We start from the raw sequence: 16,901 nt of genomic DNA, 5'->3' as shown, positions 1-16,901 counted from the left end.
ATAGATGGATGGATGGATGGATGGATGGATGGATGGATGGATGGATGGATGAATGGATAGATTGATAGGTAGAGAGACAGACACAGACATATACAGATGGATATAGATTTATTATAAAGGATTGGCTCATGCAGTTGTGGAAGCCAAGAAGTTCTATAATCTAGAAAGATTGCTTGAGGCCAGGAATTTGAGACCAGCCGGGACAATATAGCGAGATCACATCTCTATGAAAAATTAAAAAATTAGCCAGCCATAGTTGCACATGCCTGTTGCCCCAGATACTCAGGAGGCTGAGATAGGAGGATACTTAAGCCCAGGAATTCAAAGCTGCAGTGAGCTAGGATTGCACCACTGCCCTCCAGCCAGGGCAAAAAAGTGAGACCCTGTTTTTTAGAAAAAAAATAAAAATATTAAAGAATGTCAGAGAAAAAAAATATTTCAATAATAGTAATAGCTAACATTAATTCAGTTCATTAAATTCCAGAAACTATTTTAAGTATTTTATGTGTAACTTCTAGTGAGAAAAAAACTGGTCTCGTTAATAAACATGTTGCAATTTAAAATGCCATCAAATCTCAATGGCCATGCTGAGTGCTAGAAGATGAGGGGACAATGCCTTCAAAGTTCTGAGGGGAAATATTTCCCATCCTAGAGTTAGTGAACCAAAAAGTATCTGAGACAGGTTTCAATCCATTTAGAAGTGTATTTTGCCAAGGTTAAGGACATGCATGGAAGAAAAGGACACAGAATCATAGAAACAGTATGATCTGTCCCTTTCTCCAAAGATGATAGTGAGGGCTTCAGTATTTAAATGGGGGAAACAGACACGGAAAAATTCATCTCTGGAGGGGATAGAGGAAGAGTATGGTAATCCACATGTTGCAAGGGGAAAAGAGCAGGTAGGGAATAGTCAATTACATATCTGTCTCCTGCTCAGTAAATCGGCACTTTACAAAAGATAAGGTGAACATAGAGTAGCTACCTGTGGAGATATTTAACCTTTTATCTGTAGCCATCTACTTAGGAGCAAAAGGAAAGGCAGTTTCTTGCATGACTCAGCTTTTAGCTTCTTTTTATTTTTTCCTTTTGGCATACTGAATTGGGGTCCCGAGTTTTTATTTTCCTTTCACAAGTTCAACATCCAGTCACATTATTAATCAAAGGTCAAACAAAAACATTGTCAGATAAGGAGGGGCTCAGAAAATGGGTCTCCTGTGCACCCTTTCTTAGGAAGCTACTGGAGAACAGGCTTTAGCAAAAGAAGATAATAAGAAAGAGAAAAATGCATGTTAAAAGATAATTTTCAAAAACAAGTTAAATGATAACTCAATATAGATATAAAAATGAATATGTGCTGTATTAGTCCATTTGCACACTGCTATAAAGAACTACCTGAAACTGGGTAATTTATAAAGGAAAGAGGTTTAATTAACTCACAGTTCCACATGGCTGGGGGAGACCTCAGGAAACTTAAAATCATGGCAGAAAGCAAAGGAAAAGTGAACATCTTTTTCACAAGCTGCCAGAGAGAGAGAGAGAATGAGAGAGAAGGGGGAACTGCCAAACACTTTAAAACCATCAGATCTCGTGAGAACTCATTGACTATATGGGAACACCATGGGGAAAACCGTCCCCATGATCCAATCATCCCCTACCAGGTCCCTGCCTTGACACACAGGGGGATTACGATTCAAGATGAGATTTGGTGGGGACACCGAGCTAAACAATATCATGTGCTAAAGATTATATTTAATTCCCCAGTGAAGAAACTGAAGAGGTGTGACAGCTAATTCAAATGAGAATCTGAAAGTCAAATTTATTGATCAAAAATACTGAAACGGGCTGGGCACAGTGGCAGATGCCTATAATCCCAGCAAGTTGGGAGGCCAAGATGGGAGGATCACTTGAGCCCAGGAGTTTGAGACCAACCTGGGAAACATAGGGAGAGCCCATCTCTATAATTTTTTTTAATTAGGCAGATATGGTGACACGTGCCTGTAGTCCTAGCTACTTGGGAGGCTGAAGTGGGAGGATCTCTTGAGCCCAGGAGGCTGAGACTACAGTGAGCCATGATTGCACCACTGCACTCTGGCCTGGCACAGAGGGAGACACCCTAAAAAGAGAAAAGAAAGAACAGAAGAGAAATATTGAAATGAATGTGCAAAATGGAAGCAAACGGGGATTTGGGGGAGGTAAGGAAGGGTTGTCTCTCTTCAGAACACAGGCATTTGCATGTCCACAGACAAGAATTATTTTTCATTGCTATCAGTTATCTGTAGCTTTGAGAATTGTAAGACAGGTCCCATAGAATTGGAATCAGATAACCTGGAGGAGTATGCCCTGGACAGAGAAAGATTCTGTTCCTTGCCTCCCACTGAAGCAGAGTGTTTTCTACAAATGCAATCCAGGTAAAGAAGAATACCTGTTAGGAAGCCTGGGAAGAGCATTCCGGGGTGGGGTTGGGACAGGCTGAGAGATTCCAATCAACTTGTGCATACACAGCTGAACAAACTCAAGAAAACATGTTTTTGTTTGTTTCAGACAGAGTCTCGCTCTGTCACCCAGGCTGCAGTGCAGTGGCGTGATCTCGGCTCACTGCAACCTCCACCTCCTGGGTTCAAGCAATTCTTCTTCCTCAGCCTCCCAAGTAGCTGGGACTACAGGTACCTGCCACCACATCTCGCTAAGTTTTTTATATTTTTTAGTAGACACACAATTTCACCATGTTGGCCAGCCTAGTCTTGAACTCCTGACCTCAACACCACGCCCGGCCTAAACAAAATATGTTTTAAAAGTCTTCTCCCAGGCTGGGCATGGTGGCTCACACCTGTAATCCTAGCAGTTTGAGAAGCTGAGGCAGGGTTATCGCTTGAACTCAGGAGTTCAATACCAGCCACGGCAACATACTGAGACCCCATCTCTATAAAAATAAAATAAAAATCTTCTCCCTGTAATTCCACCACTTTGGGAGGCTGAGGTGGTAGGATCACTTGAGGCCAAAAGTTTGAGACCAGCTTGGGCAACACAGTAAGACCTCCATCCATACAAAAAGTTTTAAAATTAACCAGGCATGGTGGTGCATGCCTGTAGTCTCTGGTACTTGGGAGATTGAGGAGGGAGGATCGCTTGAGCCCAGGGAGGTAGAGGCTGCAGTAATCCGTGATTGCACCACTGCACTCCAGTCTGGATGAGAGTGAGATTATTGACAAGTGAAGAGTCAAGCTCTGTAAAGTATTTGAAGATATTTATTCTGAGCCAAATATCAGTAACCATGGCCTGTAACACAGCCCTCAGGAGATCCTGAGAACATATGCCCAAGGTGATTGGGGTATGGCTTTGTTTTATACATTTTAGGGAGACATGAGATGTCAATCAAATACATTTAAAAAATACATTGGTTCTATCCAGAAAGGTGGGACAACTTGAATTGTTAGGCAGAGGTTGGGGGCTCCCAGGTTATAGGTAGATTTAAAATTGACTAGTTGACAATTGGTTGAGTTTATCTAAAGATCTGGGATCAATAGAAAGAAAATGTCTGTGTTGCAATAGGAGGTTGCGGAGACCAAAGTTTTACCCTACAGATGAAGCCTCCAGGTAGCAGGCTTCAGAGAGAATAGATTGTAAATGCTTCTCATCAGAGAGGTATAATGAGTCCTGTCTGACCTCTACTTCCCATCATGGCCTGAACCAGTCTTTCAGGTTAAGAGTGCTCTGGCCCAGGAGGAAATCCATTCAGATGGTTGAAGGGTGGGGGTGCCTCAGAATTTTCTTTTTGGTGTACATCCTGTCTCAAAAGAAAAAAAAAAAAGAATAAAAGAGTTTTTGGTTTACACCCTTTCTCAAGAAAAAAAACAAATGAAAGAAAAGAAAAATCTCAAGGACATCTAAAAGCTGGTAAGACAGAAATTACCAGGCCAAAAATCAAAGGGAAGTGGAATTCAGAAAGTGCAAAAAACAGAATGGAAGCTGCTTTTTCCCTGAGAGTTTTTTCAGAACCTGAAAATCAGACCATGTTTGAGCCTCATGGAGACCGGCAGAGAAAGAAGTCAAGCCAGGCCTTGCCCAACTCTAAAGGAAAACCCAAACTTGTCGATATTTGATGACACTATAAATCACTTGCCTCTTTTCACTCTCTGGTGCTCCAGCAGCACAGCCCCACACCAACCTTCATCTGGAGTGTCTCAAGACCTTCTGGAATCTTCTCCCACACATACCTCCTTAGGCAGATCCATTCTGTGAAAATAAGCAATTCAAAATCTAAGCTGTTGGAACTTTAAAATATTCTGAGCCTTAAGGGAATTTGATCATGGGACCTGAGTCATGTAAACAGGCAGATGCAACCTTCGTTTCTCTGATTATAGATCAGCCTTTTTCCTTACTTACATTGTTGTGTAAAATGTTGTATATGACTGAAGGGCTCCAGGGAAGACCCCTTTCCTCTTCACTGGTGATTTGATCTTCAGTATAGATTAACTCCCTCTTTCCTCTCTCCAGAGACTTCATGACCATCACATTGTCTGGGGTAGAATGTTAAACACATTCTTAAATTGGAAAGGAAATGAAAACAAGCTGTAGAGAAAAGAAAACAAGGTGGGGGCAGGGGAACAACCTCTAATTAATTGTACCTTGTAACTCATAAACCAGCCTCGCATAGAAAATGTTAAACAACAAAGTTAAACAAGAAATGTTATACAAGAAAATGTTCTACAAGGTTACTAAATTTCTTTGTTTTCTGCCTATGTCAGCAAGACTTTAACTTTTAAGTTCAGAGCCCTGGCTCCATTTCCCTGGAGTCTGTGTTTCTCAGACGGTCACTCCCAGCTTTTGGCTTGAATAAACTCTTTAAAACTGGATTCTGGGCTGGGTGCAGTGGCTCACGCCTGTAATCCCCGCACTTTCGGAAGCTGAGGCAGGAGAAATCACTTGAACCCAGGAGTTCGAAACCAGCCTGGTCAATAAAGTGAGACCGATTAAAGAGAAGTAAACTTGAAAGCAAATAAAAACAACTTTAAAAACCCTGGATTCTGATCCTTTCAATTACTTTATGCTGACAATTCTACTATGGGTGCTGCCCAATCAGCCTTGTAAAGCACAGGGCTGACCACTTCAGCTCCCTGCTAAGTGTTGAATCTGGAATAAAATCCAGATTCCAGAGCTACAGAGCCCTCAGGTCTGGGACCCTTGCTTTGTACTTCTGTTTTTCCACTTTACTTAGTTGAAACACATTCCCTATAGCAAGCTAAGAAAGGAAAAGGTCCATTCCCAAACCCTTCACTCCCTAGACCACTGCTCTGTGTGTAGACAATGAAAACAGCCATGAGTTCACAAAAAAGGGAAGGACTAACTGCCCAGGGCAGGATTCAAGGAATGCCTGTTAAGCCCCAGGGAGGAAGTGGCTATTGACCTGGGAAGAGTCTGTTAGGCAAAGTCAAGGGCTGAGGTGGTGGTTGACATGAAGGCAAATTTTCGATGCCCTGGTGAGAAGTTGCAATCCTTGCTGTGAACATTGGGTAGTACAGTGTGCAGGACCATGTGCTTGGCTATTGGATCCCACCTGTTGACATGTACTAGGCCTGATTTTCCTTGGCCTTCCCTCCTGATTTAGCTGAACACCACCCTTCTCAATACAACCCCGAAGTACACCTTGCTCAGTTTTTAACAGAGCTGCCGGATTTCAAGGCATGATTCTCAGCACCGTGACTATACTGAAGACAAAAACTCACATGGCAGCCATGCTTTTGCTCCCAGAACAGCAGCCAATGCTGGCAGTGTCCTTGTCCTAATGTGTCTGTTCCCACCTTGGTGGGGAACCACTAGGAAGAGGGGGTCAAATAGGAGCAGAAAAGCTGACTCCCATCTTCATACATAGGACTGGTGCTCCAGCCTTGTGCACCCATACCCAGCTTGTTCACCTCACCCTATCCTGGTACCCCTCTCCAGCTCTGACTCCTCCTTCTCAGCCACACCTGCTACTTAAGGGCAAGGAGCTCTCCTGCCATCTGGGCAGATCTTTGTAACTATTCAGGCCAAACCAATTCAGACAGCCCTTCTGGTAGGGACAAGCAAGTACCTAGCCACCACCATCTTTGCTCCCAGCATGGCTCACCTGCCTAGCTCAAACCTTCATGGAGCTGTGATCTGTACCCCAGGATACAAACAAAATTGGGCCCCATCCCACGGTCCATATCAAACTCATGACCAGCTCCCAGAGGACCCTCCTGCTGCCACACTCATCCTCAGGCTGCAGACCTGCTTGACTCTTCACACATGGCTACTACTGCACTCCAGGATTCTCCATATGACCCCTCCATCCACCCAGCTGCCAGGACCAGAAACCCTGGCCATGCAGTAAGAATTCACTCAACAAACTCTGAGCCCCAACTCTGGTCAGGCACTGGGGTCAAATCAGATGTGGCTCTGCCCTGCTGCAGCTTGCAGTGTGACTGGGAGCAATGACGGTCCCTACTTAGCCTGTCACCTTGCATCCAACAGTCCCACATCAGCCCATTTACCTCAGGCTCACATTGTCCATTGCAGGGACCATGCGGCTCAGTGTCGGCCCTGCCTCTGGGCTTGCCCCTCCAGCTCCCCCTTCACTCTGCTTCCAGAGATACATTGCCCATTCTAATTTAATTTTACATCTTCCCAAAGAAAACTCCTCAGTAGATGCCAATTGTTTTTAGGATAAAATTAACCACCTTGTTTTGGCACCCACAGGACCGCATGACCCTCATGCCAGGCCCCCAGCTCGGACATATTGGTCCAGATGGGGCACCTGGCAGTTCCTCGAATGGATCGCGCCCATCACACCTCACACTGCTGCCATGCTGGCCTTGTGCCATGAATGTCCCGCCTCCTCCTGCATGTTGCCGCCAGATAGGTTTCAACTTGTCTCCCATATTTCAGAAAGTCTTCCCTAGCCCTCCAAACCAGGCTCCATGCCCTCTGGTTCCCCATAACGCCCAAATCACGCTCTGCAGCAGCACATATCATACTGAGTGGTAAATATTTACAGCCTGTCTTCTACACTAGACCATGAGGGCCTTGAGGACAAAGACAATAAAGCCATTCATTTTTGCATCATCAGAAACTAGCCCAGCACTCAATATATATGTACCTGGTGAATATTTACTATATGAATCAATGTAATGATTAAGTAAGTGTCCAGACTTCAGGTTTGGCCCACCGGCACTAATAATACCTCCTTCATCTTTCTCTTCTGACACTCAACTTATGACCCCCCTGACTTGGATTCCCATTAAGGACTGAAGGTTTGTGTTTCCCCCCAATTCCTAGGTTGACACCCCGACTTCCAACGTGACTGTGTTTGGAGGTAGCGCCCTCAAAGGTAGACAGCAGCCGTTTATTGATCCTGGGCCACTTTCCAGAGAACACTCTCCTAGGACCGACCATAGAACTTTTATAGGTCCTTCTGGGACCAGTCACAGCAATTTGGATTTATCTACCCCAAAAGGTAAATGGGTCAAAACAACACATTAATTAAATTAACTCCATGGCTAAAATTCTGTTTCTCTTTTTTTAATATTTTATTGAGAAATAATGGTAGATTTGCATACAGTTGGAAAAAATAATATGAGAGATTCCATATATTCTTCATTCACTTTCCTCCTATGGTATGATTGTAGTACAACATCATAACCAAGAAAGCCCTGGTTGATAATCCACTGTATTCAGATATGACCCACCATATTAGATATGATCCACTATATCGGATTTCCTTTCACATGCACTCATTTGTGTGTGTGAGTGTGCATGTGCACATTTAGTTGTGCAATTTATCAGATGCACAGATTCGTGTAATCACCACCACAATCAAGATGTGAAACAGGTCCATCAGAGGTACCCCTCAAGCCACGCTTCTATTGCCAGAGCCATCTCCTCCCCACTCGCCTGGCAAGTACTAATCTAGTCACCATTTCTATACTTTTGTTCTTTCAAGATTGCCATCAAAATGCAATCATACAGTATATAATGTTTTGGAATTGATATTATCCACTCACCATAATTATCTGGAAATTCATCCAAATTGTTGTATCTGTTAATAGTTCACTCCTCGTTATCAATGAATAGTATTCCATGGTATGCACACACAACCGTTAAACCATTCACCTGTGGAAGGAAATTTGAATGGTTTCCAGTCTCGATGATGAACACAGTTGCTAGGAACATTTGGATACAGGTTTTGTGTGAACACAAGTTTTTATTTCTGGGTTGCATGGTAGTTGCTTGTCTACTTTTACAAGAAACTGCCAAGCTGCTTTCCAAAGTGGCTGTACCGTTTTCTACTCCCACCAGCAATGTAGGAGACATCTAGTTTTTCCACATTCTTGCCAGCATTTGGTGTCTTCATTATTTTGTATTCTAGCCATTCTGATAGGTGTGTAGGGGTATCTCGTGATTTTAATTTGCACTCATTTAATGACTAATGAGGTTGGATACGCTTTCACGTGGTTGTTTACCATCTCTATATCCTCTTTGGTGAAATGTCTGTTCACATTTTTTGCTCATTTTCTAAGTAGATTGGTTTTTTACTGTTGAGCTTTGAGCATTCTTTGTATATTCTAGCAACTAGGAATATGGGCTCTATCTGGAAGGAATTCTGATGGATACAGTTACTTAACTATTACATCACTTTATATACAGAGTTAGGCAACCACATTTTCAAAATTAGGAATCCAGGGAAGAAGAAAACAATGAGTAAGAAAAGTCCTCAGTGTGGATTTGAGAATGGCTTACAATGTCTCAGTACCTCAGACTGCTGGCTTCTGAGGAGCCCCACTAAGACCCTGCTGTCCCCATGTGGGCCTGGCTGGGGCAGGCAGCCTGATTCTTATCCATCAGGTACCAACAGCCTCAGTGACACAGGGCAGACGTCCCTGACACCGTTGTCAATCAAACCCCATTACCAGCCCTGCTGTCCCACCTGCCATCACTGTCCTTCTTGTGCAGGTAGCTGGCGTGGGAGACACAGAACAATTTATGAGCCACAGCCTCAGGGCTTGGTTTGGCCAACAGAATCAGAAATCCAGTTTGAAGGCTGCTGCTATATTTCACCCTTCCACTTCCCTTTGAACACGTTTCAGAGCTATTGATCTTAAAAGCAGAAGATCAGTCACTTCAAAATGAGGCTCAGAGTGTGCTACAGAGGAGGGCTGTTCTGAGGATTACAGGCAGCTGCCCCTCCTCCTTCTACCCCTCCACTGTAGCATCCTCATCTAGGCCCCTGGGGCAGGTCTCCCAACTGGAAACTCCTCAACAGTGAGGGCAGGACAATTAAAAGAGGCCAAGCATGTACAATGCCACAGAAGATGATCAGTAAATGTTGGACAAGAATCTAAGCATGCTGGCACGGGCAGCAACAGGGAGCTACCACGCTTGACAACCTGTCTCCCAGAGGCCTCCTGGTCAATGTTTCGCAATCCAGAGTCAGCCTTCAACCTTGCATTCATAGAAACTGAATTTTCCAGTTCTCAGTAGATGTCCACTAACCCAGCCCACAGCAGCGAAGTAAGAAGCAGAAGGCCAGTTTATTAATTTATTAAAACAATGCGAGGTGTAACTCTGTAGGGACCAGAGCAGCCCAAGTCTATGTAAGATTGCCTTCTTCATTGTCAGCAGATTGGCAGGGAGCCTGGCATGGCTTAACCAACAGGAGGCAAAGCCTGAGAAGCCAGTTTGGACCCAGACATCAAACACGGCAGCCCAGGCTCTTAACTGCTGTGCTACGCTCCCTCCAGCAGGTTCCATCGGAAATAACTTGGGGCCTGTCCACCCACAGCCGCCTGTGTCCTGTTTCTTGTTTTCCCAGGGAGGCCATTCGCCCAATCTTAGATGGACCTCAAAACTTCACCCAAATTAGGGGCTTCACCAAAATCGCCCCCAGGAGGGGTAAATCCGTCTTCCCAGTACTTCAGGCTCTCTTGTCAGAGGCTTGGTCTGAGCTGGCTACTCTCAGCCCACAGAAAAAACGAGCATCCTGGCTGGGCGCGGTGGCTCACGCCTGTAATCCCAGCATTTTGGGAGGCCAAGGCGGGCGGATTATGAGGTCAGGAGATCGAGACCACCCTGACTGACAGGACGAAACCACGTCTCTACTAAAAATACAAAAACTTAGCCAGGCGTGGTGGTGGGTGCCTGTGGTCCCAGCTACTCAGGAGGCTGAAGCAGGAGAATGGCGTGAATCCGGGAGGTGGAGGCTGCAGTGAGCTGAGTGTGCCACTGCACCCTCGTATGGGCGACAGAGCGAGAAGACTCCATCACAAAAGAAACAAAACAAAACAAAAAAAACAAAAAAACCCGAGCATCCCCAAATATGCCAGATCTGTTTAGCTCTTCTGTTTGCAAGCAACAAGTATTAAATAGCTCATCCCAAATGGCCATAAGCAAAACCGAAAATATGTTCATATAATGGGAAAGTGTAGGGAGAGGTGGAGGGGCAGGCCCTGCTGGATTCAAGGCTCAACCTGTGGGGCCAGAACTGGGAAGGTGGCTGCCTCAGTCACACCATCTTTTGTTCACAACCAGAAGATTGGAGAGCGGACAATCAACTTCCTCAATGACAAAAACAAGTCTAGGATTGGGGCTCTTTGGCTCTGCAGCCAGAGCTGGGTCATGTGCCCATCCCTGAGCCAATCACTATCATCAGAGGGGGACCTGAGGCTCTGATTGGCCAGGCCTGAGTTGCATGCTCTTGGAAGCAGGGAGGAGGTCACCTTCATTAGAAGCAAATTGTGATGACTTTCAGAGGAAATCGGAGCTCTGACTAGCCATGGCTGAGTGGATGATGATTAGCTCCAAACCACAAATGTTCACCCCCGCATGATCTGTGCTTACCTCTGGACTTGAACTCACCCCAATGCCCACACCTGAAACAACCTCGTGCCCATCCCACCACTACTCCATCCTACACTCCTGTACACTAAAAAACCCAGAGCCTGCCTCCACCAAGCAGCCGTTCCTGATTACCTCAGCCCACACATACCCTTCCTCTGCACTCTGAAGCCACTTATTGTCCACAAAGGCACAGGGCACCTAGCACGGCTGACTGGTCAAGCTCTTTGTCTTTTGGGGTACATGTATTCTCTCCAATACAGTCCTCTAGGGCTAAGGTATATAAATTTTTTCTTTAAAGAATTGGATTGTAAATATTTTAGGCTTTGTGGGCCATACAGTCTCTGTAGCAACCACTGAACTCTGCCATTAGAGCACGAAAGTAACCAGAGACATCTAAATGAATGAGGATGGCTGTGTTCCAATACAACTTTATTTGCAAAAACAAGTGGTGGGCTGGGTTTAGCCCAAGTGCTATGGTTTGTCAACCCTTGCTCTAGGGGCTTTAAGGACTGGACCTTACCTTCTTGATTTTTGAATTTCCCATTCAAGCCAGCACAGCACTTCACACACACGGACCAACAGTAATCAAAGCTGATTGGACAACATTGAATTATATTATTTTAGTTTCCTTCTTTTAAAAGAAACAGTAGAAAGCTGTGAATACTGACTATAGCCAAATAGGAACGAGTGCGTGTTCCTGGTTCACACCAAGAATAAGATGTAGGATACACTGGGAATTTCTCTGTGCAGACTCTTCCAGAAGTCAGAAACAACTAGAGCAGCTGGTAAGAGACTCTTCTCTGGGGCACACCAATCACAAATAAATGGAAAAGCATGCATGTCTGTGGGTGTTTTTATTGTGTGTGTGTGTATGTGTGAGTACATGTATCTGCATATATGTGTGAATGCATGTGTGTAGTACCGGCACACCAAAAACAGGCATCCATGTTGCAAAGGCCAGCCCCATCATCCTGCTGATTCCACTTTCTCCTCACAGGCCCTGCCAAGACTGTCCCTTACCATGCATCCCTGTGACTGTCTCTGGGAATAAAGATGGTTCAAGCCTGGGCCATTCTGTGATTCCACACTAGGAATTTTGGGAGCCCTTTGTTCTGTCTGGAGGGCCATGAGCTAGAGAAGTCACTGAGGAAAAGCGAGTGTTTTTAATAGTATTGCTCTCTCTTGGTCTTAGAGAGTCAGTTGTGTCTTTGAGCTGAAAGCCATGGGAAGGAGCACAGGAAAGAGAATGAATGGACTTGGTTCTGAAAACCATCTTTTCTGCCACTGGGAGGAGTTGATGGGCCCTCTTGGGGTTCCCCACTTCTATTGAGCCCCAGATGTCCTCCCTTTTATGACTCCTGCTTTCCTGCCTCACTGGGCTTTGTAATAGCATCTGGGCTCCACCACGTATTTACCATGGGATCCTGAACAAGGTATGGTCTCACTGAGTCTCAACCACTCATCTGCACATTAGGAATACAATCTATTTTCCAGGACAGTTGTGAGGATGGAAGATGATGCATGTGAAGTTCCTGAGACAGAATTTACTCTCAGAAATAGCAGCCAGCATTAATATTAATAATTCTACTTATTATTATTAGCAGTTACCTAAAATGCTTCATGATCTTCAGCTTTGTTCATGTGGCCTCGTTCTCCTAGAGGGCCCTCCAATCTATCCCCACTCCACGGTGCCCACTTCCTCACAAAGGAACAAAAGTATTTCCCTAGCCATTCTTCATAAATACCACTAACTCTTTCATACAACCTTCATGAGTCTTCTGACTCAAACCACAGTGGAGGCCTTGTCTTGTTCTAAGAAGCCATATGGCAAGGTGGAAAAAGAACCCCGGAATGGTTGTTCAACCTGGGCATAAGTCAGGGCTCTCCAGAGAAAGAGAACCATTGGGATATACATGAGGAGATTTATTATGGGAATTGGCTCTTGAGACTATAGATCCTGAGAAGCCCCATGACCTGTTTTCTGCAAGCTGGAGAACCAGGAATGTTAGTGGTGTACTTTTTTCCAAGTCTAAAGGCCTGACAATTGAGATAGGGTTGGGGGACAGCTGCTATAAGTTACTGGGTTCAAACGCCCCAGAACTAAACTCTCTAATGTCCAAGGGCAGAAGAAGATGGATGTCCCAGTCAGAGCAAAGAGAGAGAATTCACCTTTCCTCTGTGTTTTTGTTCAATCTGGGCCCTCAGTGGATTGGATGATGCCTGCTTACTTGGTGAGAACAGGTCTTCTTTACTCAGTCTACCCATGCAAATGCTAATCTCTTCCAGAAAGAGATTACAGACACACCCAGAAATAGTGCTTTAGCAGCTATCTGGGCATCACTTTGCACAGTCAAGTTGACACATACAATGAAGCATTACAACCTGAGTTCAAATTCTTGCTCTGTTGCTCGCTACCTGGATACCTAGGACAACCCTCAACCTCTCTGAGCCTCAGTTCTGCAAAAATGCAGTTGACTCTTGACTCTATGGGTTCACTGTAAGGAACTGTTAAGGTGACAGTGCATGGTACGTTGGAGGAGCTCCAAAAATAAAGGCTCATGTTCAAGAAATGCTGTCAACCCACAAAGACATTTCTTATACCCGCAATATGAACTTGATTTCCACAAATAATACATTTTTCTTAGTCTATGTTTTTTCCTCTCTAAGGAACCACCCAATCGCACAGAAAATGAATTCCCACTTCCACCTTCCTGGTGGCTTGGACAACTCTCTGTCCTTCAGCGTCCTTGCTACATTCTCCCTCTCCCATTTGTGCTGTTGTCAGCTCCATCAGAGCAGGAGAAAGAGGCAGGAATTAGGTCTTTATCATGATTGCTTAGACTGTCCTGCTAGTGTTCATTGAAAGACTTTTTTTTTTTAGTTCAAAATGTAAAAACTAAGAGCCAGGTCTTCCTTAACTAAATTCAAGTAGACATTTTCATTAAAAAAAAAAATAAAGACTCAGAAGCCATAAGGGAAACAAGCAAATGTTCATGCTCCCCCTCATTCTCCCTTGACTCAGCGGGGAGGAACTGGTCACAAGGCTTCCCCCGGCAGAGAGGCCACAAAGAGAAGGCTGCGCATCACCAGCGGCCTGTGGATGCCCAGGGAAGCGGGTCTTATCTGGTCAGGGCAAGAACAATGTTTCTATCCACTGGTCATTGCATTCAGTGATCCAAAAGTGTTTACTAAGCACCTACTGTGTGCAAGGCATCATGCTACATGCTGGCGTGACCCTAGGGGAAGAAAGAAGTCAACACCGTTCTGGAGTTTCTCAAAACCCTAGGGAGCCAGCCCTAGGCCTTCTCTTCTGTGGGGCTGGCCTGTCTCAAGAGGGGCCTGACAAGGACCCACAAGTTCTTTTAAATGATGCTTCCCCAACACTGCAATGCTTTTACAAACACCATGTTGATCCTAAATCCAAACTGCTGCCCTATCCTAAAGCCCTTTGGGATCTAGGCCCCCAAAATTAATGGCTATCCAGGTCAGGAGGTATCTGTTCATCTTCTTTTCCATCAGGGCAAAACGTCTGATCCTGACTGGCCCTTAACTCAGAGCTGGAGAACACAGCAGCTTCGTTGCACTCCTAAAGAGGAAAACAAAAAAGAACAAAGCTCAAAAAGGCATGGAGAGAGGGTCCCGGGTGGGAGGGCCCCTAAGCTCAGTGAGTACAGCACAGATCCATGTCGGAGGGCTGAGCACGTTCTTCTGGAGAGTCGTGGGGTCTGTCTACCTGCTAATTATACCAGGAATTTCATCCGTCTGCAAAGGCATCTCTTACACTCACAAGATGAATTTTATATTTCACAAATAATGCAGCATCTCTTAAATCAGCACTTTTCTTCTCTAAGAATACTCCCAGCCACACAGAAAAATTAAAAATATTCCCAGAGAGGCCGGGCATGGTGGCTCAAGCCTGTAATCCCAGCACTTTGGGAGGCCGAGACGGGCGGATCACGAGGTCAGGAGATCGAGACCATCCTGGCTAACACGGTGAAACCCCGTCTCTACTAAAAATACAAAAAAAAAAAAAAAAAAAATAGCCGGGAGAGGTGGCGGGGCGCCTGTAGTCCCAGCTACTTGGGAGGCTGAGGCAGGAGAATGGCGTAAACACAGGAGGCGGAGCTTGCAGTGAGCTGAGATCCGGCCACTGCACTCCAGCCTGGGCGGCAGAGTGAGACTCCGTCTCAAAAAAAAAAAAAAAAAAAAAAATTCCCAGAGAATGGGGTTTATAAAAACACTTCAAAGAAGTGGACATAGCTGTAGAAAAAGGTCTCAGAAACTGCCACCGCCATTGCAGACAAGGTGACTCAAGGCTGGTGTGGACGGTGGCCTCATCAGATGGGGATATGGTCCTGCCTTGCAAGACTGTGGCTAGAGCATCACAGAGATAACCGCCGACAGGAATGGGCAGCTGCCCCCAGACTCCCCCTCCCTATCCCTCCTTTCCTTGGCCCTGGCTGACAGCACAGCAGCCTAAAGTGGCTTGAATATTGGGGTTTTGAAAGACTCCAGAAATGCTCCCAGGAAAGTGAGCCCCACACAAGCCCAGACAACAGGTTTACAAGGCTTTAGATGTCTTCTGTGCCTTACTGCACCGCAACTCTCAGCTCTCGAGGCCATGACCCCACGTTGACTCTTCCTTAACTTTTGACCCTCAGTTCAGCTCCTCAGCAGTTACTAGATTGTGCTGTTCAGGAGGAAGAATTGTTTGAGTCACAGCCCTCCTCCTGTCCCCAGCTCTCCTACATCTGCTTTTAGGCCAGGAAGTCTGACATCCCCATTCCAAATGAGCCTCTTGCCCCTGGAAGGAGAGTTCAGTTATGTGACCTCAGATAAATCAGCTACCCGCTCTGTGACCTTGAATGCCATCATGGGGTGTTTGGGCTTGCTCTGAAGGACATCAGAATTGTCAGAAAAATTATAAGCAAGTCATTTGCATTATACTGATTTGCATTTTTTAAAAGTTCCTTCTGATGGCTTTTTGAGGGCAAAAACCACATAAATGGAAAGAAGTCTTGCATTGGAGTCAGGCAGACACATCATGGTGCTGCCCTACTCAATGAGGTGACCCTGGGGAGTCCTTTAGTGTGGCCACCTTGGGGGGTCTTGTTAAAATGCAGATCTGATTTTGCAGGGAGGAGGGAGGCCTGAGAGTCTGCATTTCTCCCAAGTCCCGGGGTGATACTTCTGCAACAAGACCCAATTCCCTGGGCATCTGCAGGCCACCAGTGACACCCATGTTTCCCTGCACACAGAGCCTCAGTTTCCTCATCTGTAAAAATGGTATCAAGAAAACCCCAGGTGTATGGGGTATGTGGGGTGTGAGCCAGATCTCACACGTGGCTAGGCTTTTGCTGAGGCCCCCTGCCCCCAGCTCCCTTTCTCCCCATTACTGCTATGCCCCAGGATGATTAGTGTCTGTTCTAGGCTCAGCACTGACTCCTTCATTTCCGCTCCTCCCTCCTTTTATAGTTGGTGTACTGTGGAACTTTGCTTGGCACTGGACTTGCCTTTCAAATGCCCTAGAAATCTTCTTTTGGCTCTTCTCTCTTCTCAAATTCAAAATCCACAATGCTTGCCCAGGCTTTCTACAGTCCCAGCGCCATTATAAGATTAGAATTTTGCAACACCTGCCTCTGCTGCTCCCAAGGTCCGACTTTTCATGCCAAGCAAGGCACAAGACACATTGGCCACATTCTCCTTCCAAGTGAGGGAGCAACCTGTGAGGATGGGCTTTCTAATAATAAGGCCTTAGGTTTGCAGCTTACCTGGTTCACTTCCCAGGCCCTGCAGAGTGCTGGGGTTGGGGAGGGCTTGCAGAAATCCAATGAGGTAGGGAGGGTGGGAAGCTCTGTGTATAGGCCACTGGCCCAGAAATTTCAGGGCCTGGGAGCTTATCCTGGCTCTGCCGCTCATTCCCTCTATGACTCTGGACAGGTCATGACCCACTCAGGCCTCAGTTTATCCATCTCTAAAAAAGACATGGAACTAAGTGTCCTCTAGGAACCCTTGCAGCCCCCCATCCTCTTGTGGTCTCCAGTTTG

General features: G+C 45.6%; 1 long non-coding RNA gene across 2 annotated transcripts in view; it reads right to left on the bottom strand.

Moving 5' to 3' along the window:
- Positions 1 to 16,901, bottom strand: part of LOC141406919 (uncharacterized) — a 44,893-nt gene that overhangs the window by 7,992 nt on the left and 20,000 nt on the right. Inside the window, exons 2-5 of one of the 2 annotated variants that reach the window (XR_012416094.1) lie at positions 8,022 to 8,130; positions 4,384 to 4,569; positions 4,121 to 4,233; positions 3,228 to 3,784 (exon numbers count right to left, since the gene is read on the bottom strand). This is a non-coding gene — a long non-coding RNA (uncharacterized lncRNA). Of the gene's footprint in view, positions 1 to 3,227; positions 3,785 to 4,120; positions 4,234 to 4,383; positions 4,570 to 8,021; positions 8,131 to 16,901 lie in introns of those variants that run through there. The other variant, XR_012416093.1, reaches the window with a different exon arrangement.

Source organism: Macaca fascicularis, chromosome 7 (genome assembly GCF_037993035.2).
Source record: "Macaca fascicularis isolate 582-1 chromosome 7, T2T-MFA8v1.1".
NCBI lineage: Eukaryota > Metazoa > Chordata > Mammalia > Primates > Cercopithecidae > Macaca > Macaca fascicularis.
This window is presented reverse-complemented; position numbering and strand designations above follow the sequence as displayed.